Genomic DNA, 17,234 nt, shown 5'->3' with positions numbered 1-17,234 from the left:
CATTTTTCATGTTGTTGTTTCTTTGGAGCAATACATTTGAAATTCTGAAGGGCAGATGAGATTTCCTGAACTCTGGAATGAGAGCTGAGTAATCTCTTGACAGTGAGGAAAACAAAGCAAGGCTGTGGATACCCAGCTTCCAGCTCCAGGTTCCAACCACAAGACTTCATGCCTAACTTGAAAAAGAGACTTGTTATCTTCATCACTCAATTGTGGTGAAGCACCAAGGAGGCTGGAAACGAATCAAGGGAAAAAAATCAATTGGTCAATCAGCTGAAAGGGATAGCAAGAGCAGAATTAAGGAGGAAACAAAGAATAATTAGCAATCATCCAAGAAATAAAACCTGCTACTACTAGGCCTGAGAGCCCTCCTAGTGTGGCTGGTAGAGCTGGTGAAGGCAGCAGTAGAGCTAAAGCCTCACATGTTACACAGAGGTCCCAGAAGATATCACCACCTTGGTTTGCTCTCTATGGCTGTAATAACACACAGTAACCAAAATCGACTTGGAAGAAAGAGTTTATTTCATCTTATACTTCCAGGTAACAGTCCATCCCTGAAGAAAGTCAGGGCAGGAGCTCAAAGCAGGAACCTGGAGGCAGGAACTGAAGCAGAGACCATGAAAGAGTGCTGCTTACTGTTTTGTTCCCTCTGGCTTGCTCAGCATGTTTTCTTATACAGCCCAAAACCACTTGCCCTTGAGTGGCAGAGACCACAGTGGCATGGACTCTCACACATTAGTCATGAGTCAAGAAAACACCCACTGCAGGCTTGCCTGTGGTCCAATCTAATGGAGTCACATGACTAACTGAAGTTCCACCTTCCCACATGGTCCCAGAGCCATTCCTGCTAAGTGAAGCTAAGTCCCCTGGCCTCCTGGTAGATGACTGTGTTCTTAAAAAAAAAAATTGCTCAGGTCCAAAGCTGAGCCTATATATTCGGGTCTCCCTGAATGAGTTGTGGGGAAATTCATGGTCTTACCAGATGTTAAATAAGGTCCAGAAAGATTGAAAGTAAAGAAGTCATGAGATGAAAAGGTAACACGCAGAGATCCAAAGCTGGTGCTGTCAGTCGCAGCTCAAGTCTGAATCTGTCTTCCTGTGTTTCTCTATTCCAGGGGCATCGGAGTGACAGCATGGGACTTCAGTCCTCCCTACATGCAGTTGTTTGTCAGCTTCCTTTGTATCATGGCCCAAGAAGAACCAGCTTCCAGGCTGCAGACAGGGCTCAAAGGAAAAGTCCACAGTGCAACGAAGCTAAGACATTTCCTATCTGAGAATCAGAGGGGGGGTAGGAAAAACACTCTCACACCGTTCTGATGGCTTCTCTCTTTATTCTCTTATGTTGAATCTGAATCCCTTTGTTCTTCACAGCTACGCATACCCAACAGAATCTTTCGGGCAATATAGAGGTTATGTTGGAAGATCACATTCCATTTCTTTTCTTTTTTTTTTTTTTTTTTTTTTTTTTTTTTTGGTTTTTCGAGACAGGGTTTCTCTGTGTAGCTTTGCGCCTTTCCTGGAACTCACTTGGTAGCCCAGGCTGGCCTCGAACTCACAGAGATCCGCCTGGCTCTGCCTCCCGAGTGCTGGGATTAAAGGCGTGGGCCACCACCGCCCGGCAACATTCCATTTCTTAAGTAAATGATAAAAGACAGAGTCATCCTGACAACTCGCATGCAATAAATCTAAATAACTTGTCACAAATCAAGGAAGGAGATTTTTTTTTCTCTGTCGACTCCCTAATTGGTAGGCTGTAACTTGCAGCTACAAAGAAATAACAAGTCATTTTGTTATCAACCTAGAGAGATAGTCTTATAAAAGATTTTAAAGGAGTTATAAAACTGAGGAGTCTAAGAAAAATAAGGAAATTGTGTACTACATCCTATACATTTTAAACTAACATTTTGTGATTAACAGTCATAAATGCCAGGGTTTCTCAGACTCTGAGTGCTTACAGAGAGAGAGATGTGTCCTAAATGCTTTGGTTCAGACTCAGGATTACCTTAAATCTTTTAATATGAGCTCACTAAGCACATTCCAAGCCACAATGACACTAAAAGCATCTTAAATCTTAGAAAATATTTTTCTGTCTTGCATGTAAAAGGAAATTTGCAGCTCTTTCTCAGGGCTATGAAGTCAGGTTATTCTCTGTAGCCCTGGCCAGTTGGAAAATCTTCCCCTGTGGTGCAGCTGAATGAAAGACATTTTTATCTCTAGACATTGGTTGATTGCTCCCTGTTACCTGCACAATTTCAGGACCCAACATGGTAAAAAGTTAGTTGGCTAAACTTTGAGTCTTAAGGTTACATATCTGTACCATAAAACTGAGGTTAGGAATTTGTGCAGAGAGTTAATCACTGTCCTGGGTTATGAGCCAGGCCCAGCAAGAGAGACTGACACAGCAATTAGGTTACTTGCACCCTTGGTTCAGCAAATCAGACAGCTGGCTATAATGTCCTCATGAACTGGACTGCTTTTTCTGGAAATAGTTTATCTTAAAAACCATTAACAAGGCACCTGGTCTAATCTAAAGCTACTTTAAAGCTTTAAATCAGCTAATAGTGTACAGCTATCTCGGCAGCTGGGGAAATTCAACTATTTTCCTATGTCAACCTGAGCTGTGATCTAAAGCAGCTTTTGGGGAAATTTATAATCCCTGACTTGTGTAGCATTTCTTTGTATTCATTTTTATTCTTCAAAACTCTGTATAAGCTAACACTGTTGATATCAAATGGACAATATAGCTTAAGGAGGAGTCATCATCTAGACATTCCACAGCTAGAGATCCCCAATAGATCAGGATGCATACATGAGATAAACACAATTCAATACAGGCAGTGGGGGATTCCCCATAACCACTAGGAAAATGCAGTAGCACAGGTGAAATTACAGACAGAGCAAATGATATTCCAGTAGCCTTATGGCCTTGCCTTAACAAGGTTTCCCACTGGAGAGTTTCCTCCTGGTCGACTGATACCTTGAATATTAATTGCCTGTGATGTTCTTATGTCATGGCTCTTGGCACCTTTGTACCATCATAGGTGACCTGTAAGTCTTTCTACATGGTGGGGGAAGGTGCCTCCAAATGTCATCATACTGGACTGAGCCCCGAACACAGAAGAACTCGTCCCTGCCTGTCTTCTGGCTTCTTTTCTAATGTTGCCATTTAAATTTAAAATGGGTGTTTCTTAAACAATAAGACACAGGATCCTCTGATTCTGAAGGACAGAGAAGCCACTTTGAATTCAGAAGACTGTGGGCAGTCCCATTATTCGTGTATTTTAATTCTCCTACCTTGAGCAAATAAGGCCTCTCTGAACAACATTGCTGTCCTTCCTCAAAAGGGGCAATGGAAAGCTGCCAATTTTTCAAGGTTCTTGTGAGGATTCATCAGCTTTCATGTGAGAAAATCGTTCATAACCCATAAAACTGATAAATGAATGTAGAGGCTGTTGCTAGTCTCAGGTGTGGAAACCCTAGCAGTTAAGATGGTTGTGTTCTCATAGTGCCTGGATCACTTTGGGAAAGCAGGTCACCAAGGATTTTATTTGAGTGTTTAATCCATGAATGTTCCAGTTGAAAGTGAGAGCAGACCTCACTTGAACTCCAAAACTAGTACCCAAGCCCAGCTCAAGGTTCAATACATATTGGGGACAACTTCATGCATGTCTTTATAGTCTTCCTGGGGTCTATTCAAATCCAAGTGAGTTTTTCATGTTATGAAGAGGTAAAGTCAAACACTGAATTGTAATACCAGAGTTACCAATCCAAAAGTTTAAGCTACCCATCACATCAGAAAAATAATAAATTAACTATAATGCACACTGAAAACAGTGCTGAGCTGGGAAGGTGGCTCGGGCAGCAAATGTTTGCCATACACACATGAGATGCTAAACTGAGTTCTCAAGCACCCATGTAAAAAGCCAAGCACAGCAGTGCATGCCTGTTACCCAAGTGAGGGGGAAATAGAACAGGAGGATCCCTGAGTTACCAGACGACTGGTGCAGCTGAATAGTCAGTAAATTCCAAGCCCAATGAGAGACTCTCAAAAAATAATGTCGAGAGTGATTGAGAGAGATATTCAGCATGAACTCTGTTCTCCACAAATGTGCACATATGTGCACATACAACACACAAATATATACATTCACATGTATGTGCATATATATATACACACACACACACACATGCGCGCGCGCGCACACAAGTAGAAATATACACAAACTTTTTAAAAAGAAAAGTATTGTTCTTTCTTAAGTCCAACTCTCAATGTAAAAATAATCCTGGAGTTTGACAAAAACTCCTAATGGGAACAATTATATGTTGAGTAGTGAAGGGATTAATCAGACTCTCACAAAAGCTGACAAGTACCCATAAAAATGAAGAGATATTAGCTGTGAGGGAAAGCACCTGATCTGTTTTTTCTATTACTGTATTCCAAGTGTCTTGACCATGTCCTTGCACATAATAGGCATTCAACTAATATTTGCTGACCACAATGAATGGAATTGAATGTAATCAATACCTTGTTTGCTTTTTTGTTTTCCTCTCCTCTGACAGAACTGCCAATTTTTATATGAAATTGCATATTTACCTAATCTTCAGTCAGTACCTTCTGCTGAGAACATTGTCTTCAGCCCATTGAGGAGCTCACAGGACAAAGATATAAGCCAACAACTCCCTAGTATTGCTCTGGCCCCATTATTGGTTCAGTGGGGAAATTTGTCCATCCAATAAATGCTCACTGAGCACTTACTGTTCCGAGAGACACCGAGGTGTGCACTGGAGATTCTGTACACAACAGAAAGCTCGAGGCTTCTATTCTCACTGGAAGCAGTGGTGTGAGGAGGAGACATGAAAATATATCCATGCATACATCTTTATATATTTCTTCACAGATGGATACATGTATGCATGTAATATATATCCCTTTGTAGATGTGCATGAGTGTGCATTGTTGCTGTGATCTAGGGAGAATGGAAGGAGGAAAAGCAAGATGTGAAGCAATTTAAAAATCTGTTCAAGTGACCACAAGAGTGACCACAGAATTCAGACAGAGAGGTAAAGAATGCAGAGAATAACACTTACAAAAGCTGCTGATAGGATTGGCTGGAGAAACAGCTCAGTGGGGTAGTGTGCTTGAGTTTGGATACCTAGCACCCACATAAATACAGGTGTGGCTGCACTCACCTGAAAGAGTGAGTCAAAGACAGGTGGATTCCTCCCTGGCCAGCCATTCTAGCTGATCCCCAAGCAGTGGGCTCAGTGAAAGAACATCTCAAAAAATAAGGTAAAGAGTGATAGAAGAAGATGCCTGACTTTGACCTCTGGCCTCGTTGATGCACACAGGCATACACACATGCAGAGGGGAGACTACAGGCATGCACACGTGCAGAGAGGGAAAACTGCAAGTGTACACACATACAGAGAGTGGGAAGATTGCAGGCACATACACATGCAGAGAGGGGAAATGGCAGGCATACACACATGCAGAGAGGCAAAGATCATAGGAATACACATATGCAGAGAGGGGGAAGATTACTGTGAGGAGATATGCTTGTACATCTTGAGAGTAAAAACTATTCTAGAAATGAGTACAGAGCAGGCATCCAGGTAGCTGATGCTGCCCTGCTCAAATGAAGGGAAGTGAGGAAGCAGAGCGAGCATGTGGGAGAGATTGTGAATTCAATGTGGGTCATACACAGAAGTCCGCAGAGATGCTTAGCACAGTTGAAGCTCTAGAGGGACCCCTGATGATAGATACTGGAGAGTGATCAACAAAGAGCTGGTAAGAGAAATCAGGGAGTTGGATCATCACAAAAGGTCCCTGTGGCTTAATCACCAAAGCAGACAAGAAGCTCCTGCAACTCAATAGTAATAACAAGCTGATTTTAACATGTGCTAATGACTTGAATAGACATTTCTCCAAATTTAGACACACAGATGCCAACCAGTATATGAAAAGTGTCTAACATCACTAATCACCCAGGAAATGCCAACAGAGCCACAGCAACAGAAAGTGGTACACCTACTTGGATGGTTGTTGTGAAAGGGTCCAAAGATAACAAGTAGTTGCACGGAAGGAGGGAAATTGGAAGCTGTGTACACGGTTGTCGAGAATGTATGACAGTGTCATCACATGGGAACTGTGTAAAGACATCTCAAGGTTAAAAACAAAACTGTAATATGACCTGGCAATCCCACTTCTGGGTCTAGATCTGAAATGGTGGAAAGGGTTTGCAACCCCAGGGGTCATTGCAGCCCTGTCAATCATAGCCAAGATGCGGAGACAACTTAAAAGCTGGTGGGCAAAATACATGTTTAGTGGGAGTAGCCAACCACACTCTAGTCTGATTTAAAGCCCTCTTTAAGGTGGAATCCATGGCTAGGACTATGGTCAGGGCCAAGAATCTGTGGCTAGATAGATTACGGAGCCCATAGGAAAACCTAGTGCTTCTCTTTTCTGCTAAATGAACACAATTGTAAATCAGCTTCTAATGACTTATCTCTATGCCCGAATTAGTGCATCTCTCAATGCTCATTAATGAAGCTTTTTTTCTTCAGCAGATGGTGATTGGCACTGATACCCACAACTGGCCAAGATGCAGAGAATAGGAAACTGCTGAATCTTCAGCCCTAACCGTGACATCTGTATCACACCCCTACTCCCAGGGAAAACAAGACAGAAAGATTGTAAGGGCCAGATGTTGTGGATAACTATAAGGAAACAGTGTTTTCTGGACACAACCACAGTGACACAGTGGTTGGGACAGCATGCATGAGAGCTGTAAAAGATCAAGCCAAACAAAATCCCAGTGTGGAGGGGAGAGAGGTGACCACGAAGTCCCACTCTAGCTGAAAAGCTGTTGACAATAGATAGCTACTGGTAGAGGGAGAAGTAATTTTATTTAAGGATGTGACACTCACCCACCCTCTGGCAAGTCTCAACCATGCTCCAGTTGATGGCCACACAGCCAGGAGAATGTGGAAAGCAAAACCTGGACTCAATGGGGTGAAAGAGGGGGGGGGGGGAAATGTGGGGATGGATCTCGAAGGAGATGGTAGAGAAGTGGGAGATGAGTGTGATCAAAATGCATTGTATCAAATTCTCAAAGATTAATAATAAAAAACTTTCAGACTCTCTTGGGGTTAAAAAAAGAAAGAAAGAAAATTCTACAGTGCCAATATTACGGATCAAATGACAAAACATAAGTGGCATAAACCAGCCCAAAAAGAAAAACACAGCAGGATCCCATCATTTGCAGAATATCCAAAACAGTCAAATTTAAGGTATCTGTGTATGTGCTTCAAAACATTGCACAGTGCCTAAAAAATATGTGCAATTTTCATGCATGAATAAAAAATTAATATCATCAATATCAACATCATAAAATCTTGGATGGTTCTTGTCGGGGGTAGAGCTGGAGGAGGAAATTGCTGAGCTAGGTATCAACAGGTGTGAAAGGTCAGTTAGGAAAGATGGATTCGATCTACAGGCCCCCTGAGCAGCATTGTCCCTGTAGTCAACGATGCTGTACTGCTGCACACTTCAGAGTTCCTGTAGGCAACCACACCATGATAAAAACAATAGGTAGGGTGTCAGCTGCCTAGTACAAAACCTTAAGGCATCTTAGCATTTCAGAGGAGGAGCTGCATCGTGTGTTTCTCGCTTTAAAAAAAATGTCCTCAGAGAAGTAGGGCAGACGTTATCAGGCACTTCAGAGCTGACAGATCTTAAAAGGTTCAGAGTGGTTGAGACAGTGGGCGGCCCATCCATAGCATGACGAATGTCGCCATCTAGTGGCCGATGAGATGAGACGCTGGCAGATGACGGATACTCTTCATACACATTGAATTTGGGCTGCAGCAAACCCTTGGGGAGGAAACAGGCCACAGAGACAATTTCACAAGTTCCTGGGTTCTCAAGTGATAAACCTTGACTAATACCTGGATTCCAAGTACCGGGCCATCGAAGAGGCTGCAAAGCAGAAGCAAGCAGAACAGGACTGACTGCAGCCTGTATGTGGGCTGGGGTGGCAGGCTCTCGGCCCACTCTGTGAGTTCCTGGGCATCTGTGGCTCAGAGTCCTCCAGCGGAGAATTCTAGTCCTCAGCCTTATTCTGAGTCCCTTATTCATCCCTAGCGTCCACTCAAACATATGGAAACAACCCTTTCTGTTGTGTCTGGACTGAGGAAACATCCCAAAACGAAGAGCCCACATTAGACAAACCGCTGTCACGGAAGCCAGTAAGGCACTAGGGAGTGTTTAAAAGCTTCCAGGTCCGATCCAGTGGTCACAGATAACCCTGGTTAAACCAGATGAGTCACAAAACAAAAACAAGTCATGAACCTGATGAAGGGGTAGGTAGAGATGAAGGGGGTGTGGTTGATAGGGATGGGAAGGAGGTAAGAAAGTGGGTGGAGTAATCAGAATACATTACATCCCTGTGTGAAATTCTCAAATAAAAAAATAATAAATAGCCTAGCCCACTTGTCATCAGAGAGGCGTCATCCAGCAGCTGATGGAAACAGATGCAGACCCACAGTCAAACATTGGTCAGAGTTTGAGGAATCCTTCAGAAGAGGGGGAGGAAGGATTGTAGGAAGGATTATAGGGTCAAGGACGTCATAAGAAAATCCACAGAATCAACTAACCTGGGCTCATAGGAACTTACAGAGACTGAACCAACAACCAGGGAGCCTACATGGGACTGACCTGAGCACTCTGCATACATGTGAGGGTTGTGTAGCTTGGTCCTCTTGTAGGACTCCTAACAGTGGAAGCGGGGCTGTCTGTGACTTTTGCTGACTTTTGGAACCCTATTCCTCATACTGGGTCGCCTTGTCCAGCCTTAATACAAGGATGTTCTTATTGTAACTTGATTATCAGATTGATATCCATGGGAGGCCTGCCCTTTTCTAAATAGAAATGGAGGAGGAGAGGATGGGAGGGAGCACAGGGCAGGTGGGGGAGGACTGTGAAGAGGAAGAAGGGGAAACTGCCTAGAGGTAAAAATAGAAGTAAAACAATAATAATAACAAATCATTACTAAAAATAAAAATTAAATAAATAAATAAAAAGACCCTTTCTTGACAGTAATTTGACTTTTCCACTGTATTGCAGAAAATTATTTTCCCAAACCAAAACACTTTAAAAGAGCAAAAATCACCAAAGAAATTTAAATTACAGATAAAGGAATATATACATAGAGATAAATATTTTCTTGATTGACAGTTGATTTGATTTTAGTGGTGTACTTTTATACCAAAAAACAAAACTTTTCAAAAATACTTTTCAAAAGACAGCCTGCATCTATTCTCACGAAGCAATGTGTGACAAGTACTTAAATTGATCACCTAAATGTTTTTTAAAGGTACAAACATAAGGAGAATCATATTATTTCAACAATGTTTTAAAATTTTGGTCTCTAAATAAGTCACTATTGTCTTTTAAATTAGGTATTAATTTTAATAAAATCTTTAGAAGTCCTCTTCAAAATTGCATCTCATTATTTAAAATTGTGAACTTGCTGAAAAAAACAGTCTGAAGCCTGTGTGTGGCTCGGGCACACTCTGCCTCAATGGTGCGGCAGCTGCCTTCTTCTGCGATGGAGAAAATGCTCCCGGATGCGTCCTGGGGGCTGAGGTGGGGGCTTGGCGGGTGACAGCACTGTGCGAGCAGAGGACTTAGGCCGGGAGCCCCAGCAAACACCACTGAGAAGCTGCCTACCTGCAACTCCAGCGCAGCGAGAGGCATGGGTGCTCCGGTACAGTGGAAAGTGGGAGATCAGGGCACCCTCTTCCTCTTCTAATCTCCTCACACTCCCCTGCACACACACTGCAAACTCCCATACAGAAACCACACACATACACCTCATACACATATGCACAGAAAATAAATTTTGTGAGGTGGGTCTCACTGTGTGCTCTGGCTAGCATGGAACTCACAATGTAGAACAAGCTGACCTCAAACTCCTGGAGATCCACCTGCCTTTGCCTCCTAAGTACTGAGGCTGAGCATCACCACAATAAATATGCAGATATCACCAATCTCTGGCACTTATTTTCTTCTCTTTTGTTTAAAAAAATTAATTTATTCAGTTAAGGAATAGAAATTATATCAAGAATCTTCTCACAAATTGAGATATTTCCAAAACATGGCTACAGGATTTGAAAACCATCTTGTACACATTTGAGAAATGCTTGTTTCTAAATTTGTTCAGGTTCCTTACTTAGTTTTCATTAACCATTTTTAATGTCTTCTTGCTTGTCGGCTCTGCTTTTGATAATTGCAATTACCTGAAAGTATAGGGGTCCATTAAATGCTTTGGGGTGTCTAACATGTGGCTCTCATGCTAGAAATGGGGCCCAATGCATTTTTTTGCAGTGAGGATGAGTGGGTTTTTTTTTTCCAAGACAGGGTTTCTCTGTAGTTTTAAGCCTGTCCTGGAACTCACTCTGTAAACCAGGCTGGCCTCAAAGTAAGAGATCCACCTGTCTGCCTCCTGAGTACTGGGATTAAAGGTTGTGCACCACCACAGCTCAGCAGGATGAATGAATTTTGAACAGTTACAATCAAGATGTAAAGTATTTGCTTAACAAAAGCACAAAACCTGAACATCACTATTAAGACATGAGTCACTTTACAATATAGTTCTACAAAGTTTCAAGCATTTCTAAAATCAAATGGAAGATGGCTTCACTAAAACCCTGTAGCTATTTTTATAATTATATCTACTATTTTGGTGGAATAACACTGTATTTGGACATAAATATGAGAGTTTCTTAATCCTAGAACTAATCCCAAATTTACTGTTGATTATGGGCATTTTTGAAGTTTGGAAAACATAATTTCTTTTAATCCAACATTGAAGTTATCAATCCCTCTGTATATGCTGGAACCACAGAAGTATGTAAATTCATCTTCAGCAATGAACTTTTATACAAATTCAGTTGATTCCTAATGACATCAAATGTGTCCCATTTTCTGGACATTCCAAAAGCTTTATGAATCACACGGTTGGAACCATCTTGAAATGAGTATAAATGACTCTATTTGGACCAGTTGGAGGCCCTGAACTCCAGTGGTATCGCCACAATTACACCCACTGATACATGGCTTCTGTGTATACTTGGAATTATAAACGAGCTGATTCATTTAGAAGATAGTCATGTGATCTGAGTTTAAAAGTAAAATCGCATTTCCCAGGATGCTACCTAGGAATCTCCTCTGTAGCTTCATGGTCAAAATTGTTAAACCCAAAAGAGACACTGGTGGTTCTTTGGAAAGTTTGTGTCTCTGATTTCATGTGATTGGTGATTTTAGTACAGTCTGCTTTGTGTGGTGTTATGTTCCTGTGCAGCCTTAGATTGCTAGGTCTTACTCATGTGTTAATCAATACTCTACCACTGAGCTATACTTGCATGGGAAACTTCTGTATAAGTTACATGTCCATCCTCAAAGTTTTAAATAAAATTTACTGTGGTAGTTTGAATAAGAACTACTAGCAATAGTGTTGAGGGTACCTGAGCTGGCCTACCCTGGTAATCAGATTGGTGAATACCCTAACTGTCATCATAGAGCCTTCATCCAGTAATTGATGGAACAGATTGAGAGATCCACAACCAAGCACCAGGCTGAGCTCTGGGAGTCCATTTGAAGAGAGGGAAGAGGAATTATATGAGCAAGAGGGGTCAAGATCATGATGGAGAAACCTACAGAGACAACTGAACCAAGGTCAAAGGAACTCACAAACTTTAGACCAACAGCTGTGGAACCTGCATGGGACTGGACTAGACCCTCTGCGTATGGGAGAGTGTATGAGCCAGCTTTCTGCATCCCATTTTACCTATGGTTGGACACCCTGCTCACCCATGATAATGTGGGGAGGGCCTTGGTCTTGTCTCAACTGAATGTACAAGGCTTAGCTGTCCCCCCTATGGGAGAACTTACCCTGTTGGCGGAGGCGATGAGGGGTCAGGAGCGGGGAGGCAGACAGGGAGCAGGAGGAGCGATAAGAAGGGGATGTGTGGTTGGTATGTAAAATGAATAAAAAAATAAAAAATAAAGAATGGCCCCCATAAGCTCATAGATTTGAATGCTTGGTTACTAGGGAGTGGCATTATTGGAAAGGATTGAAAAATGTGGTCTTGTTAGAGGAAGGGGATGTATCACTAGGGGGTGGGTTTTGAGGTTTCAAAAAGCCCATTCCAAGCCTGGGAGTTCTCACTGCTGCCTCGGACCCAAATGTATAACTCTTAGCTATCTACCATGTCTGCTTGCATGCTCCCCACCATGAGAATAATGGACTAAACTTCTGAAGCTGTAAGCCATCCCTTATTAAATACTTTCTGCTCATAAGAGATGCCATGGTGAACTCGTGGTCACATGCTCTTCCTTTTCTCGCTTCCCTCACATTTCTGATGCCTGATGGGTATCTCAGACTCAGTTCAGCTCTCAAAAGGTCCTTCACACTGAGCAGGGTCCTCTAAGACTCAAATCACCACGGATTCCTGTCATCCTCCATGTCTTATTGCTGTCTCACCACAACTTTGACCTAGTAGAACATAATAAACTTTTATCCTGTGAGCCAATGGACAAATGAATTGGTAGGTTGAATAAAATGTCCTTGGCAGTCTGTCTTGGTGGTTTCATGGATATATGATTGAGCAGCTTTCTATTAGATATTCTCTTGGATCCTCAACTTCACTGAGCAACAAAATTACTATCATAGAACATAGTATGCTTAAAACTACTAGATATAGAAGTGTGAACCTCATACCCTGCTAACTATTGATGCTCACTAAGATGAGTTTTGATGAGAACTAAGACACTCAGGATAGTCTGTTGTGCAGTAGCTTAAGCAAGCTGACTCTCATGCCAGTGATTTTGCAATGATACCTCCCCCAAGGATGGAAAAACCTGTTCACTACATGGAAAAGCACTGACCCAATTAACCTGCCCATTGAGTTCTAGCTTTCCCATAAGTCAGCAAAGAAGATGAATTAAGGGCAGGGGAAAATAGCTGATCCTAACTTCCCATGTCCTGCCCTCAAGTGGCTGGTCAAATTTAGCAATCACAAACAGGCTTTTAGTAAAGAAAAATATGCTTATTTATTCATGTGCCTTGCACAAGTATCTCTGCTGTAAGAACACACTCTTGGTTCTTAAGCATGAAACTCACTTTGTGCAAAAGACCTTCCTGCGGACTGATGAAGTTAAAGAAAGCAATGACCTCTTTTGAACCACAGGTTGACCAAGTTGGATGCAAGGATGAAAACCAAGCCATTTACATAGGTCTCCACTTGTCATCACAGAAAACAGGTTGCTCATTGCAGCAATCTTTACTGCTATCAGTGCCCAGTGAGTGTAAAGAGCTACCCTGTGCTCCTCACAAGTCCTCTGTCTTCAAGGTATGTATGCCCCCGTGAGCATAGACTATTCCTCATCACCTTATACTCCCCAGACATACTTACTTCTAGTTGGGCTCATTTTACATAGGATTGTTATTTTATAAAAAGCAAATGACTGAATTGATGGAGTTGATGTCAGCTACAGAAATTGGTGACATTGATCATGTTATGATGCTTTCATTACTTTGGCCAGTTTTACTGAATAATAAACAGGCTGTAGCCTGTTTATTCTTATCACAGTGCCTTTCTGTGAATTCAAAAGAGGTGACTCTTTGTCAAAAGGATACAGCTCAGCACATGTGAGTTAGACACAGCTTACCCTCGGCCTCCTTCACTCTTTCTACAGGATACCCTTTTATAGGAATCCAAAAAAAGCCCAAAGGAAGAGGGAAAGACTGGTGCCTGCAGGTGAAGAAACAGATCTGTGATCATAAATGGGCAGACAAAACAAGAGTGTAGTACCTGCCAAAGCTAACTGAACTCCCTTGAATTCTCCCTCCCTCAACAACCATTTGGGCCTTACTAGAGAAAACTCATTTAACTGTTAATGTGGGGTTCTAGAACTGGCATGGGGATTTCTTATCACAGACGTCCCCAACTTCTTTCCAATATGAGAAGGGGAGTCTATAGTAACTAGGCTTCTTCATCTTGGGGGACCAGAGATATTCCTAGTGTCAAGAATGAATGTTAGATCCTTGGCCATGCTTTGGAAAATGGAGAGAATTGCATGCTTCCAATAGATGGAGTCTCAGAGATCATGAAGACAAAGGTCCCTTCCCTCTTCTACATTAAAAATCTGAGTCCCCTACCCCCACCCCATAAAGTGTGTGGTTGCATGTTGGAATCCAAGGCTTCACCACCCATGTGATAACCCAGCAAATTTGGATTTTGTTCTCTCCAGATCAATTTCCAGGAAAAGCTAGCTGAGTGTTGACAAATCTTGCTACAATAGACAACAGCCCTTCAAGGTGCAGTGAGAGATTTCAGGGTTAGAGGCCATACAACCATAAGGAGCCAATGCCATTTCATTTCCCTGAGGGTCAGAAGCACATTACCTTCTTGAAAGTGCTTAACTCTGTTTAACATAAACTTTCAAGAGGCTTCAACCATAGACTCCTGTTTCATACAGCAGAACCTTAACCACATACCTGCAGCCCCTCTAGACAGAGAACGCTGAACAAATTCTCTGACCCGTCACAGAAGCCGGTGTTAGGTCCAAGGGACAAACAAAACCACTGAGGCCTGGATTCTATTTTTCAATCCAAATTCTATGTTCCATCATTCAAAAATGTATTTCAATAGTTATTACTTGTTAGAGTTTGTTCCAGAAGATGTGAGAAGCATAAAGCGCCTACTGAAGCTGCAGGTGAGTGTCTGGTGGGTCTGTAAGACTCCTGGAAGTAGTGCAAGTTCGAGAACAAGTTGAACCCTTTTCACTGCTCGTGGAGAAGCCCAGGTCCTGAGAGGAGTGAGGTCACTTGGTGTTAGTAAAACACTCTCTGAAGCTCAGGCAACCACTGTCAGGGCAGAGGGCAGTGACAGATAAATGCCACAGAGCAATGAAACACTCACCTCCACATCTGCAACGGCGGGGTGACACCAATAATAAGAGTGTTGTAGAAGGAGTTTCTGGTCCAAGAGGGAAAACTTTAATCTGATGCAAGTTGTAATCAACATGTAGTGCACTGAATACAGCCCCTGAGGGCAGAGCAGGACTTTCGAAAACTGTGTTGCATTGAAGTATTTGAAAGGTCTGCTTATTTAAGCATTATTTTATTTTTCTTTTTATGTGCGCTCAACGGTCTTCTGTTGAGTGTAAACAGACAGAAGAAAATCTGTCTTTGAAGGTTTGTTCACCAAGAAAAAGTTTTACTATCGAGTCTTAGTGATTAAAAGTATGGAGTGTGGGGTGGGAGCCCTGGAGTTTTAATCCTGATGGAAAACTTGCTTCTTTCCAGATCTTCTCAGTGAGTTTCCATTTCATGTCAGGCCTCCTCCCCTCAAGCAGGTCGCCTGAATTATAGTATACATCATTCTTAGCAAAGAGCCTAGCTCTTAATAATTACTCCAGGAATGAACAGTGATGGTAGATATCATGGTTGCAAAGAGCAATGTCTATAAATAATACTCTAATAACAATAACAAAAGATAAGTAGATAGGTGCTGGTAAAACACACACACACACACACACACACACACACACACACACACACACACACACACACACTGGGAAACTGTCCACTCACCAAAGCTGAGTGTTTGTGCAGTCTGTGGCTCAATAGGCTGGCTCTTAAGTGTCACATGTATTATTCATGGGATTTACATGTTATGTATATTACATCTACAAATAGATATCAACACTGCATGCATAATTCCCCAAAAGTACCAAAATGTTTATAATAGCACCAATTACATAAATACTGGAAAGGCCCAGGTGCCGACTGATAATAGAATAGAAATAAATTGTAGGATTTATTCACAATTTAACTTATCCACAAATTTGAGGAAAGGTGATCCAGAACTGCATGAGGCAGTGAAGACATTTTGTACAACCAACTAGAAAGAGAACACCATGACTCCATGCGTGCAAAGCACAGACACAGGACAGACATGGCCTCTCTGTTGTTGGTGCATACCAGCTCCCCTTGGGAGGGGTGGCATGGAGCAGGAGAGGCGGGCCCAGAGGAGCTGCTGATACTCCTGATGGGGAGCATGGGGGAGTACAGGGTGGAAGCCTCATCCAGCTGTATGCACGTCTTTTTCTGCACATGTATTCTACTTTGAAAAAAATGTTTAGATAGAGCAACATACAGAGGGCGCTGTTGTTTTGTGAAAGGACAGGTAGTCAGGAAGCAGTTGTGTGGCTGCAAGGCTGAAGAGCCTCAACTTCCTCCGTGAGAATGTATGATTGTCACCAGCTTCTTGGGGTCTTACATAGAGCAAATGTCTGTGAACGCATCCACTCCTGTGGAATCCTGGTGGAAGGTTCTGGAATATTACACCACCCCTGGGGATTCTCCAATGTTTTGACTGATAGGAGCATGTCCTGAATGTTGGACTTGCTATTATTAAAGGTCATCCTTAACGTAGCTTAAATTATCAGAAACTAAGTATTGTCGCTCTTAAATCCCATCCCACTTAGCCCCAAATCACACCCGCAGCAGAGCACCCCAGACAACACTGACCGGTACAGAAATGAAAAATACTTTCAAAAAGCGAACTTAGACCTTGAGAGGGAAAGTATCCAAACGCAGTTTTGAGATCACTGGACTTGTCCTTTGCAAATTCTCTCCTGTCCACATTATAGCTACAAGCAGCCTGGGTGTTTCATAATCCAGATGGACGGGTAGCCGTAGTCTCTGAGCTGTCAATGACGATACAGATTTAAAACTCATCGTATCATTCGTGAAGCACTTTCAACCGTGAGGATGCCCGACCTGTTCATGTCACGGTCAGTTCTTACACACAACTCTAACAAAAGGGCTGGCCTTTGGCTTCCTCACTGGCACAGCTCCGAAGCCATGATATGAGAGAGCAAAGGAAGTGAGGGGAAGGGGAGGGCTCCGCCACATGTGGTTCCCAGAGTCAAGAGAAGGGACATTCACCCTGACAGTAGCGGGCAGGAGAAAGAAACAACTGGAAGTTGATAAATTGCACCTCCCCTAGAAAGGCCAGTGGATTTCAAGCATTGGCTGGAGAGAAAACCCACTGGAAATAGAAGATTTCAGAAATATTTCAGTGAAATAATGCATGTGCACAATCAGTAAAATGAGGAGAAAAAAAATGGTGTCTGTTTCCAAATTCTCATTTGGATGCTTAAT

This window comes from Peromyscus leucopus, chromosome 15 (assembly GCF_004664715.2).
Source record: "Peromyscus leucopus breed LL Stock chromosome 15, UCI_PerLeu_2.1, whole genome shotgun sequence".
Classification (NCBI taxonomy): Eukaryota; Metazoa; Chordata; class Mammalia; order Rodentia; family Cricetidae; genus Peromyscus; species Peromyscus leucopus.
Note: the sequence above shows the minus strand (reverse complement) of the source record.